This window comes from Xenopus laevis, chromosome 7L, assembly GCF_017654675.1.
Source record: "Xenopus laevis strain J_2021 chromosome 7L, Xenopus_laevis_v10.1, whole genome shotgun sequence".
Taxonomy (NCBI): domain Eukaryota; kingdom Metazoa; phylum Chordata; class Amphibia; order Anura; family Pipidae; genus Xenopus; species Xenopus laevis.
In genome coordinates this window covers 128,319,845-128,339,029 of record NC_054383.1, presented here as the reverse complement: position 1 = coordinate 128,339,029, position 19,185 = coordinate 128,319,845, and the positions used below count along the sequence as shown (strand labels likewise).

The following is a 19,185-nucleotide window of genomic DNA, read 5'->3' as shown; positions in this document are numbered from 1 at the left end:
TTGGGGCCCCAATTTGTTTTTAACTTATAAGGGGGCCCCTGCCGCCAATGTTTTTTTTTTTTTTTCAAAAAAAAATTAATTTTTTTTCAAATTTTTTTTTGGGGCCCCAATTTGTTTTTAACTTATAAGGGGGCCCCTGCCGCCAATGTTTTTTTTTTTTTTCAAAAAAAAATTAATTTTTTTTCAAATTTTTTTTTGGGGCCCCAATTTGTTTTTAACTTAGAAGGGGGCCCCTGCCACCAATGTTTGTTTATTTTTTAGTTTTTTTTACATTTTTTTTGTTGGGGCCCCAAGTTTTTTTTAACAGGGGGCCCCTGCCACCAATGTTTTTAAAAAAAAAAAAAAATTTAATTTTTTTTTTTTTGGGGCCCCAATTTTTTTTATAAGGGGGCCCTGACCATCAATAGCTTTTTACAACTTGTGTGGGGGGGGGGTTACTTTTTTAGCGCTGATGTCTGTGTGGTCTTTTAACTGCGATGTGGGCGGGATATGGGGCGGAGCTTGGTCGTCAGTGTGGGCGGGGCCCAGGGGGCCCCAAAAATTTTGTTGTACGGGGCCCCGTGATTTCTAATGGCGGCCCTGCTCCCTGACAACTCCGCTGGGTGGGAGTACTTGACTACCATGCCTGATGGGACTCACTTTCCTCTGCTGTGCCAAGTAACCTGTTTCAGCCTGCTGAAGCATTGTATATGCCTTGCCCTCTGTAAGTAAACCCTGGACTCATGTATCTTGTTTAAATAAAATGTTATTCTTTTGGTTCATCACAAGAATCTCCTGGCGCCCATTATTTCTATTTGGTGTAGCATAGTAGCATGAGAGTTGTAGTTACACTACTCCACCTGTGAAATCTTCCACTTAGCGAAGGCCCTAGCCTGAAGTGTTTTAAATCATATGTAACCCATGCTCTCATAACTAGCTGGACATTAACCCCTTTTTGGTCTGCCTAGTCAGATTAGTGTTACATATGCTTTTAACAACAGATGCCAAAAAGGCCTTCATAGTTACATAGTTACATAGTTAAATTGGGTTGAAAAAAGGCAAAGTCCATCAAGTTCAACCCCTCCGAATGAAAACCTAGCATCCATACACACACCCCTCCCTACTTTCACATAAATTCTATATACCCATATCTATACTAACTATAGAGTTTAGTATCACAATAGCCTTTGAAATTATGTCTGTCCAAAAAATCATCCAAGCCATTCTTAAAGGCATTAATTGAATCAGCCATCACAACATCACCCGGCAGTGCATTCTACAACCTCACTGTCCTGAATGTGAAGAACAACCTATGTTGCTTCAAATTTCAAGTTCTTTTCTTCTAGTCTAAAGGGGAGGCCTCTGGTACGGTGATCCACTTTATAGGTAAAAAAGGTCCCCTGTCATTTGTCTATAATGTCCTCTAATGTACTTGTAAAGTGTAATCCTGTCCCCTCGCAAGCGCCTTTTTTCCAGAGAAAACAACCCCAACCTTGACAGTCTACCCTCATAATTTAAGTCTTCCGCCCCTCTAACCAATTTAGTTGCACGTCTCTTCACTCTCTCCAGCTCATTTATATCCCTCTTAAGGACTGGAGTCCAAAACTGCACTGCATGAGGCCTCACCAGGGACCTATAAAAAGGCATAATTAAGTTTTCATCCCTTGAGTTAATGCCCTTTTTTATGCAAGACAGAACTTTATTTGCTAAAGTAGCCACAGAATGACACTGCCCAGAATTAGACAACTTGTTATCTACAAAAACCCCTAGATCCTTCTCATTTCAATTTCACTTCTTCAATAGGGTGTCAATAATTTTCTTAAAGACACTTGGAATCAAATCTTTACCCACCTGTATTAAAAAAGATTATTTCTTATGTATCATTTTACAGGTAATTGTATTCTATTGAAAAATTATCAGTACAGGCTGGTTGACTTGTCACTGTATTCAATTTAACCGGTGCATATTATTGGTTAACTTTTTCAGAATATTTCATGTAAAGCATATATGCTTCTGAAATCCTTCACCCTGTTGACATCTCCAGCATATATTTTTTTACTGATGTAAACATTTGGCTTAATGCAGGTAAGGAACAAACATAATGCTGAAGTTTATTATAATTCTAACCATCCCTAGGATGATTACCTAATAATGTCTGCATGTTAGATAGAGAAAACAATTGATTATCCTCTGCACAATTGTAAAACCCTCTTGGTGACCCCCCTGGTGCCAAGGTTGAACATTCTTACCAACTTCCAGGTCCTGAGTCCCCTTTGCAAGGTGAAAGTGTACTGGGAAGTTCTTCTCTTGACAGTGCCTCCACCTAATGGGATCCGAGAATATACCTGCGGGTGGCTCCATTAGGAAAACATTCAAACACACACTTTATTGTGTAACAAATATAACTTTATGCAAAATTTAAAGGCAAAGTAAATCTTCAGTTATATCATAAATGACCCACTACCCTGGAAACCTGTGGCAGTCCATTCTCGCACCTCCTTGCCAGTCAAAGTCCCGCACTACTCCCTTTGGCAGACAAAGAGTCTCAGTCCCTTTTCCCCAAAGAGTACCTGTGTCCCCAGGTAGCGCTACCTGCCCAAATACCTTTTGCACTGGACAAGGTATTTGCTCCCACGTGGAAGGCATACAAAAAAGGCTGTATCACAAAAGGAGACACTCTGGATCCTTTTCTTTTTCTACCCTCCCTTGAGCACAACTCACCCTGGGGATTCACTCAGATGGGTAGGCTCATTCAGAACTGGAACAGGCATCCACAGCGATGAAGTCCTTTTAAACAAGCACCTGCAGCTTGCTTTATCTTCAGGGTATTGCTCCCAACACTATCAACAGCATGAGAATGATAAACTCCTTTTTTCCTTACAGCACAGCTCCCAGCACTATCCATAACGCGAGCACACAAGATGTCCATCCAAGCTCCAAATCTGCATGGTTGAGCTTACCAAGCTTTTGAGTACCCTGCATCAGCCTGCAGGGCCATTTAACTCCTTTTAGCCCCTTACATCTTTGCAGCAGTTCTGTCCACCCTCTTTCCATGAAAGTGAAAGCAGGAATCCTGTGTGAGCACATGGCTCTCCCATATATTCAAAGGTGGTGCAGCAGTGACACCTTGTGACACCCTCCGGTATCTGCCAGACATGCTGCACTGGGACAAGGCTCCAGCCCCTCCCAAAACTCTAGGTAGACCCTGTAGCTCACAGGCAGGGAATTTCCCAACATATAGCTTCAGACCATAGGGGAATTAACCCTATGGGTCCCTACATGATCATAAATATACCTGCCTGTGTTCATGGAGAAGAGTTGCAAAGAAAAATTGCAAATTTGATAACATTTTAAAGTGGACCCTACCAGTATCTGCTTCATTACTATTGAAGTAATGTTTTTAGGTTCAATAAGAATTAAGATATACAAGGGTACTGGGGAACATGATTGTTCACACTTTAATCATAACTTGTCCTTATCTCTTCCCAGGATCCATTGCAAAATCCTATAAAGGTGAACTGCCACATAATAAAGGTTAGTATCAGGAAGGAATACATCCCTCATGTTTATTTTTGTTATCATTGTTTTCCACATAAAAATATAAATAATCCCTTTCATTTTACAAAAATATTTTAATAAACAGATTAGCAGCATTTGTACTTTATACAGAAACCTAGGAAAACCATAATTTTAGTTATCTGAATTCAAAACAATCTGAATGTCTCTCATATTTACCCCCAAGTATGTAATTGTTTTTGCAGTCCACTAAAGTGGATAGTTGGTAGCTTTAAAGCTTTGAGCCTGGCTTGATAAACTAAAATTCGGTGCTTCTGACATAAATGCATTTATTTTAAAATTAGATACATCCTCAGCAATGACATTATTTGATATGTTTTAATAAATAACATGTTATCTGCAAAAGCAATATTCTTATGTTCTATCAAACCTATTTTAATCCCCAATTTATCTTCTTAAATGTAAAAGTAATGTTTCCACAACCATAATGAACAGTTTTGGGGATATGGGGATACTGGGCATCCCTGTCTAGTGCCATTACATATTGAATACATTGAATAGTATTCACCTTTATTCTAGCAGTTATTACACAATGCTAGTATACTGGGATACTGGGCATCCCTGTCTAGTGCCATTACATATTGAATACATTGAATAGTATTCACCTTTATTCTAGCAGTTATTACACAATGCTAGTATCCTATTTATAACCTGTTCCCCTAATCCATATCCTTCCAAAGTGTCTTTAAGTAAATCATTGACACCCTATTGAGGCCTTTTTCACACTTGTTGTTAAAAGCATACATGGTATTTTATTTCATAATGCATAAGTGAAATTAATCTTGAAGTATTATGTTTACCTTCCCTCTGCATGATGAATTAAATTAGATTTCACTAGTTTCAGATTTTCTGCTTTTATTTTTGTATATTTTCTATATCAATATTAATTAAGGATATTGGTCTGTAACTAGCACACATTTGTAAATCTATATTAGGTTTTGGTATAATAGTTCCATTAACTTCTTGAGCCTGTTTTGGGAGAGTATGTTGTGTTCCAACTGAATTAAAAAAGTTGAATAAATAACCAATAATTCTTCCAATAACTGCTTATGAAATGAAACTCCATATTCGTCTAGACCCTCTTAGCCAGACTTTTATTATTTGATAAATTATCTTTAGTATTGTATATATCTTATAAAATAAATGGTTCCTCTAATTGGGCTTTTTGAGTTTCTGATACCTGTGCTACATGTGCTTGTAAAATAAAACTACAAATCTTTGCCAACACTTTTTCAGAATTAAGACTATTTTTTTAAGTAAATATTTTTCTGTACAACAATGAAAATCCAAAACCAGATTAGGCATTGATTAGATTAGACAAAGCCATTGATTCAGTTTTTAAAACATAGCTGTTAAGAGTTTCAGGGGGGTCATTGCTCTCTCTGAATGTGTTTTCTAGGAAAAATGGGACTGACTTTCTTAAATTTTTTTTAAAGTCCTGACCCATGAAAACATAGATTATTGGATTGAAACAACTGTTAAAGAAAACCAAACAATATGCAATGTTACTTAATATTACATTACAAGGAAATGCTATGTCAATGCCTACACTTGCAATTAAATGCAGTATGTGAAAAAGAAACCAGCAAAGAAAGAAACAAATGACAACTGTAAATATAATTTTTAAGGTTCGACCAGATCCAGAAATTCTTCTTCTTTTTCTCACCTGGAATGCAATAAGCCCATAGGAAATTAAGATAATAGAAAAAGGGATCAAGAACATTGATACAAATCTGGTCACAGTCATAGCCTTTTCTCTCAGTTTCCAAGTCTACTCGTCAAATGTGGTTTCATTAATCCAAACTCCAAATGTGGAAGAACAGTAAGATAATTGGCCATATTCTACATGATCATAAAAAACAATGTATGGGGAACTGAGAGCCACAGATAAGATCCAGATAATTACAGAGATGATTGAGGCTGATCTTGAAGTTCTATGGATTTTTGACCATATTGGATAGAGAACACAGATGCACCGATCAACACTGATAATCATTAAAAATAATACACTTGCAGAGAGGTACAGCTGTACATTAAAAGCCCAAGTCTTACACATGATCTGACCAAAGGGCCAATAATGTGGCAGTGCCCATTCTGTAATAGAGAAAGGAATAAAGAGGCAGAAACAAAAATCTGCAATGCTAAGGTTGAGAAACCAAATAAGAGTAGCTGTCTTTTCCAATTTGAATCCGATAATCCAGATGACCAGCCCATTGCCCACAGTTCCTAAAATGAACATTATGCTGTATATTGTGATGTTAAAAACGTGTAAAAAGTGGAAAATCCTGTCATCAAAGTCCTCTTCAGTTAATGTGACAACAGTGGAAACATTGGGGAAGTAAAAAGAAGTGTAACTCTCCATTTCCAATGCAGAGCTCCTGTGAAACAAATGTTGGAGAGAAATAAATTAAACTCACTTTTCAATTTTGCATTTTATTTACATTTAAAAATTTATTTTGAATATTTAAAATGTATATTTAAACTTTAAATTTAAAATTAATCAACTTTTAAAATTAACTTTAGCACAAAAACTAGGTTCTGGAAGCTAGGGTAATTGATTTTGGAAATTGGTTGGAATAACAGATTGGAGAATGGCAGAAATAATAATCGTTACCACTGAGTTACAGTACCTATTGAAAGCCTGGCAACAAAAGAGTATAATCCTTGATAGATAAATCAAAAAGCAGCAGAAAAGAAAAAGATCAAGTAATTCTAATTATATAAGCTGATAAATACTAATATTTAATTCTAATTTGTTTCTATAGCAAAACCAGAGCAAAAGAAGCAAGTCTCTACCTCTAGGAACTTGCTGCCACTGAATTCATTAAATGCAAGTGAAACTATGAAATTCAGCACCCGATAGACATACAAAACAGAATAGGAACCATGATATACTCATAACTGCTTCCATTACTCTACCAGATTCCACTTTAACCCAAGCCAATATCTTACCTAATGAATCTGCTATGGGCTGCATATTTGCAGAATCTCAGCTGGTTCTGATCCAATGGGTCCAATGGGAATGGGTTTTTTTTGGCACTTATTTATCTTTTATCAGCTCTAAGTTCTTTGTACAAAATCCCTTTGCAAAGTTTTACTTTGTTGTGCATGAGATAAACTCAGATCAGTATCTAATAACAGCCACTGAAAGGGTTCTCTAAAAAAACCTTGTTGTAACTAATACAGAAATGTATGTGCATCACATATAAAGCCTGTCTCTGATTACCCATTCTGTCATTTGTGCCAAATGATAAGTGGTCAAAGTATCTGACTATATATGTGAATACACGCTATCTATACAGTAGTAAATGCAGCTTACAAGCAGCTTGCTATTAAATACTAAATACTGCCAATATTACCACACTCAGCATTAACAATTAAACAAATTGGAAATTAAGATCCAGAAAATGATTTGGATGAAAGTGGCTTACTTGAAACTTCAGTAGTTTGCTCAAAGCAATGGAATAAGGGTTCAAAGTCTGACATGTTTAGTGAAAGGGAAATAAACCCAACCTTGCTTGCTATCTGGCAAATGGGACAGAAATCCATCAATTATCAATGACTTGTATTGTATGGACACAATAAGCGAGTCAGAAATAAATATCTAAATAAAGGCTGAGAACAGTAATTGATTAAATAATTTTTTTCATGTTCAATTCAGTAATCTACAGTAGATAGACTGTAGAGTTCCTCAAACAATTTTTAAGTTGAATCATTACTGATGCAAAGATATACCCACGTTCAGTTTCCTGTAAGCTGGTAGATATGGTGGAACTGGGAAAATTATGATTAAAAACTGTATTTCATTATTCAGTGGGTTATTTACTAAAACTTGAATTTATCCGGTTGGGCTTTTTGGGGCCAAAATTTTAATTTTTCTTTGGAAACAAAACTAGAAGTTTTCAAGATTTATCATACCCTGATGCTGCAAAAGCCCTCATTCGAAAATCCGCAATCTCAGACAAATGGGAGATTTCCCTGTCCCAATTTAAAGATATCATGTTTGCGTTGAGTTTAGCTGGATAATATGATAAATTTGGGTTTTTGCTTGATTTCTTTTTTATTTATTATTTTATTAATAAATAAGGGGGTTTGGTCGAGCTTTCTTTATTTTAATTATGAGATAAATTCGGATTTTAGTAAATAGCCCCCTTGTCAGGTCCCAGCAGATCGGACGCAGGCGCACGTTCTGACGCCAACATACGTCCTGGGGTTAAAAGGTCACTCCGGCCTAGGCTCAATGCGAGGTGATCGTCTCTACTGACACTAAGCGTATTTCTACTGATGAATTATTCTGATTACGACTACGGCTTGTTCCTGACAACTCTCCTGATTATCCCTGGATTCCTGTATTTGCTTCTCCTGATCTCGACCTTGGCTTCCCTGACTACTCTACTGGATTTCCCTCAACTGGCGCCTGTTTCTTGATTGTTTCCTGTGTATGACCCGGCTTGTTCCTGACTTCGCTTCTTCTACTGCAGATAAGTGCTGAGTCCTTATTACGAACTGTTATTTCTGCGGGCTCACTTGGCACTCCTGCTATTCCTTATCTGGGACCGTCCTGTACCAACCTTCAGGGCGCAACTCAGTGGGAAGCGTGGGGGAGGCTCATACCTTCAGACTCGCCTTGATTCCTGACACCCCTCAGTGCTGGACTGCAGAGTGTTTGAGTAAATATTGAGTAAATACATCATACTAAAAGATCAGTTAAACAGGAACAACCTCTATAAACAAAAGAATTATGATTGCACTATTGATCTTTCTGATATGATATTTAGGGGCACTCTTCCTACGATCGAACGATTCGAAGGAATTTAATCCATCGATCGAAGGATATTCCTTCGATTAGGAAATTGTTAGGAAGCCTATGGGGACCTTCCCCATAGGCTAACATTGGCCTCGGTAGGTTTTCGGTCGCGAACTAGGGGGTCGAAGAAATTTTTAAAGAGACAGTACTTCGACTATCGAATGGTCTAACGATTTTTAGTTCGAATCGTTCGATTCGAAGTCGAAGCTCGTAGTCGAAGGTCAAAGTAGCCCATTCGATTGTCGAAGTAGCCATATTCGACCATTCAGAATTCAAACTATTTTTCCTCTATTCCTTCACTCAAACTAAGTAAATGCGGCCCTTAGTGTGGCCAAAAATGTCTACTAGCTTTATTTCTAAACTTCATGATGGCCTGCAATATTGTACTTTCTCCATTTATTTACCCATCACTCATCTAATTAACTAGGTATTGTCTTGTGAAGGTTGATCACCCCATATTATCTTCATATAGAAATTGCATTTCAAGGAAATTGTTGTTCTTGTGCATTTTTTTTAATTAATTGTGCTGTTTAAATCATAAGCTTTTTTGCCTTTATGTATCTCTTATCTTGTTCCTATGGACAAGATTTCCTTTTGTGATACACGACAACTTAAGCTAAAAATGGAGATGAGACTGACTTTACTGTGCATGAGCTAAGCACAGATCAATATCTAATAACAGTCTAATAAATCTAATAACAGGTTTCTTACAAAAAAAACCTCTCATAAATACAAAAAAACTATTTGCATCACATATAAAGTCATCAGGTGGTTTATGATTACCCAGTTCTCCCATTCATTCCACTGCCTAGTCTCTAAGGTCAGCGAGGCTAAAACATATTAGCATTAAAATGAAACAAATTAGAATGCAGAAAATAATTTGCATAAAAATGGCTCACTTGGAACGTCAGTAGATTCCCAGCCATAGGGAATTATTAAGAAGAGAAGCATTTTGGATCCACGAGTTGGATTGCGTGGCACCTAAGGGTCTAAATGGGCAACAGGCTCTGGGTTGTTTTTTGGCCTAAACAGGTTTTTCTCCTTTTTACTTGACATCACCTTGAAATGGTTACTGTAGAAAAATGGTTATTATGTATTTAGGAATTGTTTGTGTTCCTGATAAGATTGAAACATATGTTGCAAATGGTTGAGATAAGGTTTGTTTTCATTCACAGGTGCAGTTACTGTGTATCTGCTGTTTCTGGAATCCATATAAGCCTCTGTGTAACTGTTTTTCAATTTTCACCTTAATGGACTAAGTACACAGATTTGTATCACTACAATTTGGTGACACCTAGTGGCACAAAATGATAAGGTATCTTTAGTTATGTATAATTAATTGCACGAAACGCTTATGGAACATTTTCATGACTTCATGCTGACGCCCATTTTTGAGGGGATTGTGGGTATATAAATTGTTAAACCATCACAAGCATTTTTATCCTTGATAAAGGCCCCAATGAGGGCTGAAACGTTGGATGCACGGTGATGTTTAAATAAAACTATTTTGTTTGGATAAATTGGTGTGCTGGTCCATCTTCAACTGTGATATATATATATATATATATATATATATATATATATATATATATATATATATATATATATATATATATAGATATATATATATATATATATATATATATATATATATATATAATCTGATTTTCCCAGATTCGCTGGTCTGGTATGCCTATGGATTGGAGGAAGCTGGTGTCATTCCAATATTAAAAAGTGGGTTATGATCTCAGCCTGGCAATTCTAGGCCAGTAAGATTGACATCAGTGGTGGGCAAAATACTTGAAGGCTTGTTAAGGGATCACATTCAAAATTTTGTCTTAGTAAATGGCATTATGAGCAGCAATCAGCATGGCTTTATGAAGGATAGGTCATGTCAGACGAATTTGATTGCTTTTATGATGTGGTAAGTAAGATTCTGGACAGTGGGGGGGCAGTAGATGTGATCTATTTAGATTTTGCCAAAGCGTAGGATACCGTTCCCCACAAACGACTGCTTTCTAAACTAAGGTCTGTTGGGCTTAATGAAGTCGTTTGCACATGGATAGGAAACTGGCTACAGGATCGGGCACAGAGGGTGGTTGTTAATGGGACATTCTCCACTTGGAGTAAGGTTCTTAGTGGAGTCCCTCAGGGGAGGGAATTGTAAGTAATGTAGCAGTGTTTGAAGATGACACAAAATGATGCAGCCCACTAAATTCCATCCATTTCATCCAACAGCCTTACAGTCGGATCTTGACAAACTGGGCAGCTAAGTGGCAGATGAGATTCAATGTTGATCAATGTAAAGTCATGCACCTGGGATGTAAAAGTAAGCAAGCCACTTAATGGAAAGTATTAGGTAAATCCATAATGGAAAATGATCTTAGAGTCCTTGTAGATAGCAAGTGATGCCATTTAGCAGCTTCAAGGGCAAACAAGGCTGTATTAAAAGGGGCATACATTTGGGGGAATAGAGGGTCATTCTTCCACTGTACAGAGCATTGGTAAGGCCCCATCTAGAATATGCCATACAGTCAGGGGCGTAACTACAGAGAAGCAGACCCTGTGCCTGCAGGGGGCCCCATAAGGTATAGAGGCCTCCATGAGGCCCTAATTAATAAGCCATTTCAATATATATTGGTAAAACAGGACAACCCCATGATATTTTGGGGGCCTAAAATTAATTTGCTGTGGGGCCCAATAACATCTAGAATATGCTGTACAGTTTTGGTCTCCAGCACTCAAATGGGACATTATTGTATTAGAGAGGGTACAGAGAAGGGTGAAAGGTATGGAAAATCTTAGCTATGAGGAAAGACTGGCCAAATTGGAGATGTTCACACTGGCTTTAGGAGGTTCATTACTCTCTCTGAATGTGTTTTCCAGGAGAAATTGAATTGACTTTCCTAAACTTTTCTTGAAGTCCCTACCAAAGAAGACATAGATGATTGGATTGAGACAACTGTTAAAGAAAGCCAAGAATTCTGCCAGGGTTTCTAAAATGTCTTTACAAGGAAATTCTATGTCAATATCTGCATATCCTATCATAAACATAATATGGAAAAGAAACCAGCAAAAAAAGAAACAAATGACAACTGTAAATATAATTTTTAAAACTCAACCAGACCCAGGTATTCTGCTGGTTTTAACCCGGAATGCAATGAGCCCATAGCAAACCAAAATGATTGCGAAGGGGATAAAGAACATTGATACGAATCTGGCCACACTCATAGCTTTACCTATGTTATCCCAAACTTCAAATGCAGGGGAAAAGAAAAAAGATGAGTTGCCATCTTCTTTATAATCATAAAGGGCAAAGTATGGGGAGCTAATAGCCACGGATATGATCCAGATAATTGAGGCTAATCTTGAAGTTCTATGGATTGGATACACAACATACGATACACCGATCAACAATGATTATCATTAAAAATAATACACTTGCAAAGAGGTTTAGTTGTATATTAAAAAAAAGTCTTGCACGTGTTCCAACCAAATGGGCAATAATGTGGATGCGCAATTTGTATAATATAGAGAGGGAGAAAGAGACAGAAAGAAAAATCTGCAATGCCGAATTTGAGAAACCAAATAAGAGTAGCTGTCTTAAATCCGATAATCCAGATGACCAGCCCATTGCCCACAGTTCCTAGAATGGATATTATGTTGTAAATCGATGTGTTAATTATTCGTAACAAGTTTAAAATTCAGAAAAGTTCCTCTTCAGTCGAAGTGGCAGTGGAGGAAAAGTTGAAGAAGTAAAGATGAGTGCAAATTATGAGTGGAGACTGTCAAGGTTGGAGTTGTTTTCTCTGGAAAAAAGACACTTGCGAGGGGACATGATTACACTTTACAAGTACATTAGAGGACATTATAGGCAAATAGCAGGGGACCTTTTTACCCATAAAGTGGATCACCGTACCAGAGGCCTCCCCTTTAGACTAGAAGAAAAGAACTTTCATTTGAAGCAACGTAGGGGGTTCTTCACAGTCAGGACAGTGAGGTTGGGGAATGCACTGCCGGGTGATGTTGTGATGCTGATTCAGTTAATGACTATAAGAGGGACTTGGATGATTTCTTGGACAGACATAATATCAAAGGCTATTGTGATACTAAGCTCTATAGTTAGTATAGATATGGGTATATAGAATTTAATTAAAAGTAGGGAGGGGTGTGTGTATGGATGCTGTGTTTTCATTTGGAGGGGTTGTACTTGATGGACTTTGTCTTTTTTCAACCCAATTTAACTATGTAACTATGTAATTCTCCATTTCCCTTACCTTAGCCGCTGTATAAATCAAACAACAATTTTTGGCATTATACTGAAAATCTAAAGCTCATAGACACAAAGGGGACAAACGGCTTCAGTATATTATACTGTACATGTAGCAGAATATTTATCAAGTGGTGTATAAGTGATCATATACAACACACATCTCTTTCTGTACTCTTGGCAGATATTACATATTAGTCCATTATTCATATTATATTAATTGGCTCTCTGGTTGCTAGGTCATTTTACTCTAGATACCTGGCAGTCAGGGTAGAGACCTAAAAACTGTTTATTACCTTAATTGCGAAATTGCCTAAACTCCACAAATGTAACTCTCACTGATCTAATCATCCCCAAATTATATTGTTATACAAAATCTTTTTTTGCAATTTTTTGGTGTTTTTTTTAAGGGGCAAGTTCATCTTTATATTAGCTTTTTGTATGCTACAGAATGGCCTGTTCTTTGCAACATTTTAATTGGTCTTCTGCCTCTTTCCAGCACTTAAATGAGGATCTCTAACCCTGGCAGCCAAAAAAACTATCACTCTGTAGGGCTCATTTATAAACACTGGGCAAATTTGCACTTGGGCAGTAACCCATAGCAACCAATCAGTGATTAGCATTTTTCAGACAGCTGCAGGTTGAGCACTGAAAGTAATCATCTGATTGGTTGCCATGGGTTACTGTCCAGGAGAAAATTTGCCCACTATTTATAAATAACCCCCTGTGAGTGGTTAATTATTTTTTATTCCTTATCTTTCTATTCAGTCACATACTATCGGTATTGCAGTCTCACATTCAAGCCACTGCCTGGTTGCTAGGATAAATTGGTTCCTAGCAACCAGAAAGTTACTGAAATTCCATGCTTGAGAGCTGCTGAACAAAAAGCTCAATAATACGACCACAAATAATTAAAACTGAAGAATTGTAAATGATCTCAGAACATCTCTGTCTACATCATACTAAAACTTAAGTTAAACATGAACGATTTATTTAACTTTTGCACAAAAATGGTTGCTAGGGTTACTGACCTTAGGAACCAGATAGAATGACGTATTTGAAGATGAGTAGAGCCTGAAAAGAAATACATGTAATAAAAAATGGAGTTATCTGATAAAACTCTGGCAACATGAGAGAAGTGTATATTCCTAGACGGAGAAACACACCAGAAAAACACCAGAAAAGACAAATTAATTCGTTATACATTTACAAAAACTTATTTTTATTTGCATTTAGTACGTTTCAAGAGCAAAATCAGTATATAATAGCACACGATTTTCATTCATTCAAGACATTCAGTACAGAATAGGAACAATACCAAACTATTATGTTCTTCCTTTACTCAAACACGACCCAAGCTCTTACCTTCTGGATCTTCTGTGAATATATAGGTTTCTGGGTCTTTGGATCTCAGTGAGTTCTAATTCTTGACAATTGCTCTCCCAGGAAATAAATGCTCATTTGCCCTTGTATTTATCTTGTATCAGCTTTGGGTCCTTTGTACCAGATTTCCATTTGTGATAACACAAGAACTTAAGCCAAACATGGAGATGACAATCACTTTGCTGTGTGTGACCCAAGTATAGATGAGTATCTAATAACAGTCTTTAAGAGGGTTCTGTAACAAAATTATTTTTAACAAGTATATAAAACTATCTGCATCACATATTAAACAAAAGGTCACCTTTGATTTATCATCCATTCTTTCATTTATGCGATTTAGGGGCAAATTCATCAAGGGTCGAATATCGAGGGTTAATTAACCCTCGATATTCAACGAGGGAATCTTAATCCTTCGACTTCGAATATCGAAGTCGAAGGTTTTTGCGCAAATACTTTGATCGAACGATCGAAGGAATAATCGTTCGATCGAACGATTAAATCTTTTGAATCGAACGATTCGAAGGATTTTAATCCAACGATCGAAAGATTATCCTTCGACCAAAAAAAAGTTAGGCAAGCCTATGGGGACCTTCCCCATAGCCTAACATTGAGCTTGGTAGCTTTTAGGTGGCGAACTAGGGGGTCGAAGTTTTTTCTTAAAGAGACAGTACTTCGAGTATCGAATGGTCGAATAGTCAAACGATTTTTAGTTTGAATCCTTCTATTCAAAGTCGTAGTCGAAGGTCGAAGAAGCCCATTCGATGGTCGAAGTAGCCAAAAAAACACTTCGAAATTCAAAGTTTTTTTTCTTCTATTCCCTCACTCGAACTTAATGAATGGGTCCCTTAGTGATGGGCGAATTTATTCGCCAGGCGCAAATTTGCAGCGAATTTGCGCAATTTGCCTCCAGCGAATAGATTTGCAAAACGGTTCGCTGGCAAAAATTTGCCAGCGTCAAAAATGGACCGAGGCAAATTGTTTGCACAAATTCGCCCATCACTAATGCCACTGCCTAGTTGCACAATGTACACAATGAAAGAGTCAAAAACAAATATCTACAGTAAATATTGAGAGACAGATTGTGAGCACTAATTGTTTTAAGAATTTTTTTCATGTTAATTCTATCAAACTACAGTGGATGGCCAGCTCGTTGCCTTCAGTTCCTCAAACAATTTTCAAGTTGAATGATTATATGCGTGTTACGCTATGGTAAGGAGGATGCCAGGGCTTCAAAATGACCATGAATTTGATGAATAATTGTCAAAATGAACAAGGCGTGAGCCCCCACTATAATAGAGGCAGGGTACTGTTGAACTGCACTCTTCTAGTATTTTCTAAGAAATGGGCTCCAGTGGTTCTTATAATGTAACCAGAACAGTTTTATTGTGAAGAATCCAGAAAGGAGGCCACAAAGTAACATAGACTGCAAATATTATGTTATTATATACTCATGATATACATATGTGTGGATATCAGTCACCTCTATAGAACACTTAGGGGCCGATTCACTAACTTCGAGTGAAGGATTCGAAGGTAAAAAACTTAGAATTTCGAAGTTTTTATGGGCTACTTCGACCATCGAATGGGCTACTTCGACCTTCGACTACGACTTTGAATCGAAGGATTCACAGTAAAAATCATTCGACTATTCGACCATTCGATAGTCTAAGTACTGTCTCTTTAAAAAAAACTTCGACCCCCTAGTTCGCCATCTAAAAGCTACCGAAGTCAATGTTAGCCTATGGGGAAGGTCCCCATAGGCTTGCCTAACTTTTTTTGATTGAAGGATATTCCTTCGATCGTTGGATTAAAATCCTTCGAATCGTTCGATTCGAAGGATTTTATTGTTCGATCAAAGGAATTATCCTTCGATCTTTGATCGAACTATATGCGCTATATCCTTCGACTTCGATATTCGAAGTCGAAGGATTTCAATTCCTAGTCGAATATTGAGGGTTAATTAAACCTCGATATTCGACCCTTAGTGAATCGGCCCCTTAGAGATGTTCTCATCCCTTCTATAATGACTAGTTACAGGAACTCCAGGGAGATGGCTGGTATAACCTACTCTTCTGTGAACCAGGTTATTCCTGACAACCCAGGTCTTCACTGGCATCCTTTTGGGGCCCTGAAACTTTCTGTGGCAGAAAACCTGAACACTTTAGAGATAAATGCTGTACAGGCAAGGAGGAGGCAAATCATGGTCAGGGCAAGGCAAAGGTCACGAGTCAGGCAGCTAGTATCAAGGTCAGGAAACAGTCAGAAGTCAAAAACTGGTATAGCAAATGGAACACAGCCTTAAAGGAGAACTAAAGCTTGACTAAGAGATAGCTAGAAATGTTGTACATGTTTTGTAGTTCTGTACCAGCCCAAGGCAACCGCAGCCCTTTAGCAGTAAAGATCTGTGTCTCCAAAGATGCCCCAGTAGCTCCCCATCTTCTTTTCTGCTGATTCACTGCACATGCTCTGTGCTGCTGTCACTTACTGAGCTTAGGGACCCACTCACAATATACAGTACACATAGAATAGAAATGTCACAATATAAGGCTGATTAGTAATTAATACAGATAATTACTACATGGCAGCACAGAAACCAGTGCAATTAGCATCAGAATTTAATAATCAGCAAACGTGTAGCATCAGCTTATATTACAGACCAACCTAATTTTCTGCTGGATAATTAGTGATGAGCCCTAAGCTTAGCTTCTCAACAGCTGCTCAGAGCCCACTGAGCATGTGAGTGTCACAGACACTTTCCAAGATGGTGACAAGTTTGAAATCCTGGATCAGGAAGCTGAAACTTTAGGCTGGTGCAATGCATTAATTATATTAAATATGGCATTTTAAGACATATTAATTTTTAGGGCTTAGTTCTCCTTTAAACAGGAACTAATGACTCAGAAGCCAGCTTGGGCAAGGAGAAGTGTGAGAGGGAGATATTTAAAGGACAAGAAACCAATCAGGAAAGGGGAGGAACAAATGAAATACAAATACCATTGTTTACAAACAAAATACACTGGCAGAGCTCTGATGACATCATCACGTTTGACGCGATGTTGCAATGCACCTGCAAATGATGGAGTCGCAAATGATGGAGTGCCCCTTCCATGCACCCACCGGTAGGATCGCCCAGAAGTAAGGAGACATGGCCGACCAGCAGGTTGGGTTATACCCCTCTTTGAGTGGAATTCCTAGGATCTACTCACTGGTTGCCTCTCTGGGCAACAATGCAACTGGGAACCTAGTCCCTCTAACACTCCTTGGTGGAGCCCAAAACTGCTCCACTAAATAGCCCTGAACTTCACTGTGTCTCCTGGAGGGACCTACTGTATAACAGGAGATAATTCACACTCACTAGATTCTGAACTTATTATGGAGACCCATGCACAAAAGTCCCTTTAACCACATGGCTTCCAAATATATATCTTTATAGCCACTTTGTGGCTAAACCAGGAAACTTTAAAGGTCGTGAGTTGAGCCAGGAAGAAGAGCCTTTCTTCTTCATAAATTAAGGAACCCCTTAGTGGCCAAACTTTAACAGACTACACAACAAAAAGGGGAAGCTAAGTACCAGCCCCCTACATGCACTTTACTGATACAAAACATAAATAAAACATAACTGATACAAAACATAAATACCAACCATTTTATGTAAGATGGCAGATGTGATGTAGTTGGGGAAATTAAGATAAAATAATTAATGTAGTACAGTTACTCTATAGTGTTGGGGGAACAATCAACATGTACTATAACTTTCATACAAAATTGTTATATTAATAAAATTACAAACATAGAAGAAAATTACCTCTTTTATATTAAAAAGCATTTATTAAAAATACATTTAAAAGCTATAAACATTTTGTAAAAACTATAGTACTATAGTATATCAAAGTCTTTAAAAAAAGTATTAAATTCTTGAACCTTATATTAGATTATGAGAAGACATCTTATTAAGAATCGGAGGCAGGGGTAAAATTTAGAGCAAGGCAAAAGAGTGTTCAATACTAGTGACAATAAATGCAGTCTCTCTGTTTGGTGCTGGATGATTGGAAACTGTACATTCATAGAAAAATGTGAAGAATGTTAGTGGATAACTAAGCAAAGTCCATTTGTGTGCTGGGATATTTTTTACTCTAGCAAGTTAATCCTAAGGGCACATTTATTCAAAGTGAATTTTCAAATTCAAAAACTTTGAATTTCTAAGTAATTTTTGGGTACTTTGACCATCGAATAGGCCAAATTTGACTTAGATTTGAATTAAAAATACTTTGAATATTCGACCATTCGATAATCGAAGTACTGTCTCTTTAAAACAGTTTGACTTCAACATTTCACCACCTTAAACCTGCCAAATTACTACCAAATGTTAGCCTAGGGGGACCTCCTAGAACCTATAGCCAAAATTTGGCTAAGTTTTAAAAAGTCAAAGTATTTTTTTTTGAAAATCGTTCGATCGATCAACTAAATAGTTCGAATCGATTTCTACGATTGATCGAACGATTTAAATTCGACTGAAAGCGGCCAAAAAATTCAAAAAGAAAAGTTCGACTGTCGAATTTGGCCTATTCGATGGTCGAATTTCGAAGTTTTTTAACTTCGAAATTCGACCCTTGATAAATGTGCCCCATAGAATGCCCCATTCTCTTTCAGCTAATACATAGAAAGTACTAATACCCCTAGGTTCATTAGAGAGCAAAAGATCATGTCCACAGCCTGATGCGTTTTGTGTCCCAAACACTTAATCATAAGCCATAGAAACGCGTCAGGCTGAGGACACAATAAACTTTTTCACTTTGAATATTTGCCTGGTGGAAGTCTGCCTTCATTTGAGTGCCTGCTCTATATTGGTTTGTCGCTGTTTCTGAAATAATCAAGTTTATCTTCACATCTTCTCAGTATCTTTTTCTCTTTACGATTAGCGATGGGAGAATGTATTCGCCAGGCACACATTTGCGGCGTCTAAAAAATTTTCAAAAGTATTTCTGATGCCGGCGCCAATTTAGATGCAACTATAAACGGACGGCCATTGAATATAATGGGTGGCGGTGTCAACTTTGACGCCGGTGCCCATTTTGACGGGAAATTCGTGAAAAACGTGGCAAAACGAAACGGGACAAATTCACCCATCACTATTTATGATGTTTTCATGCAACAAGTGGGTGTTAGATTT

At 37.5% G+C, this 19,185-nt stretch overlaps 1 pseudogene; it reads right to left on the bottom strand.

Moving 5' to 3' along the window:
- Window positions 1-3,591: 3,591 nt before the first annotated feature.
- Window positions 3,592-17,052, bottom strand: LOC121395510 (annotated as a pseudogene).
- Window positions 17,053-19,185: the final 2,133 nt, after the last annotated feature.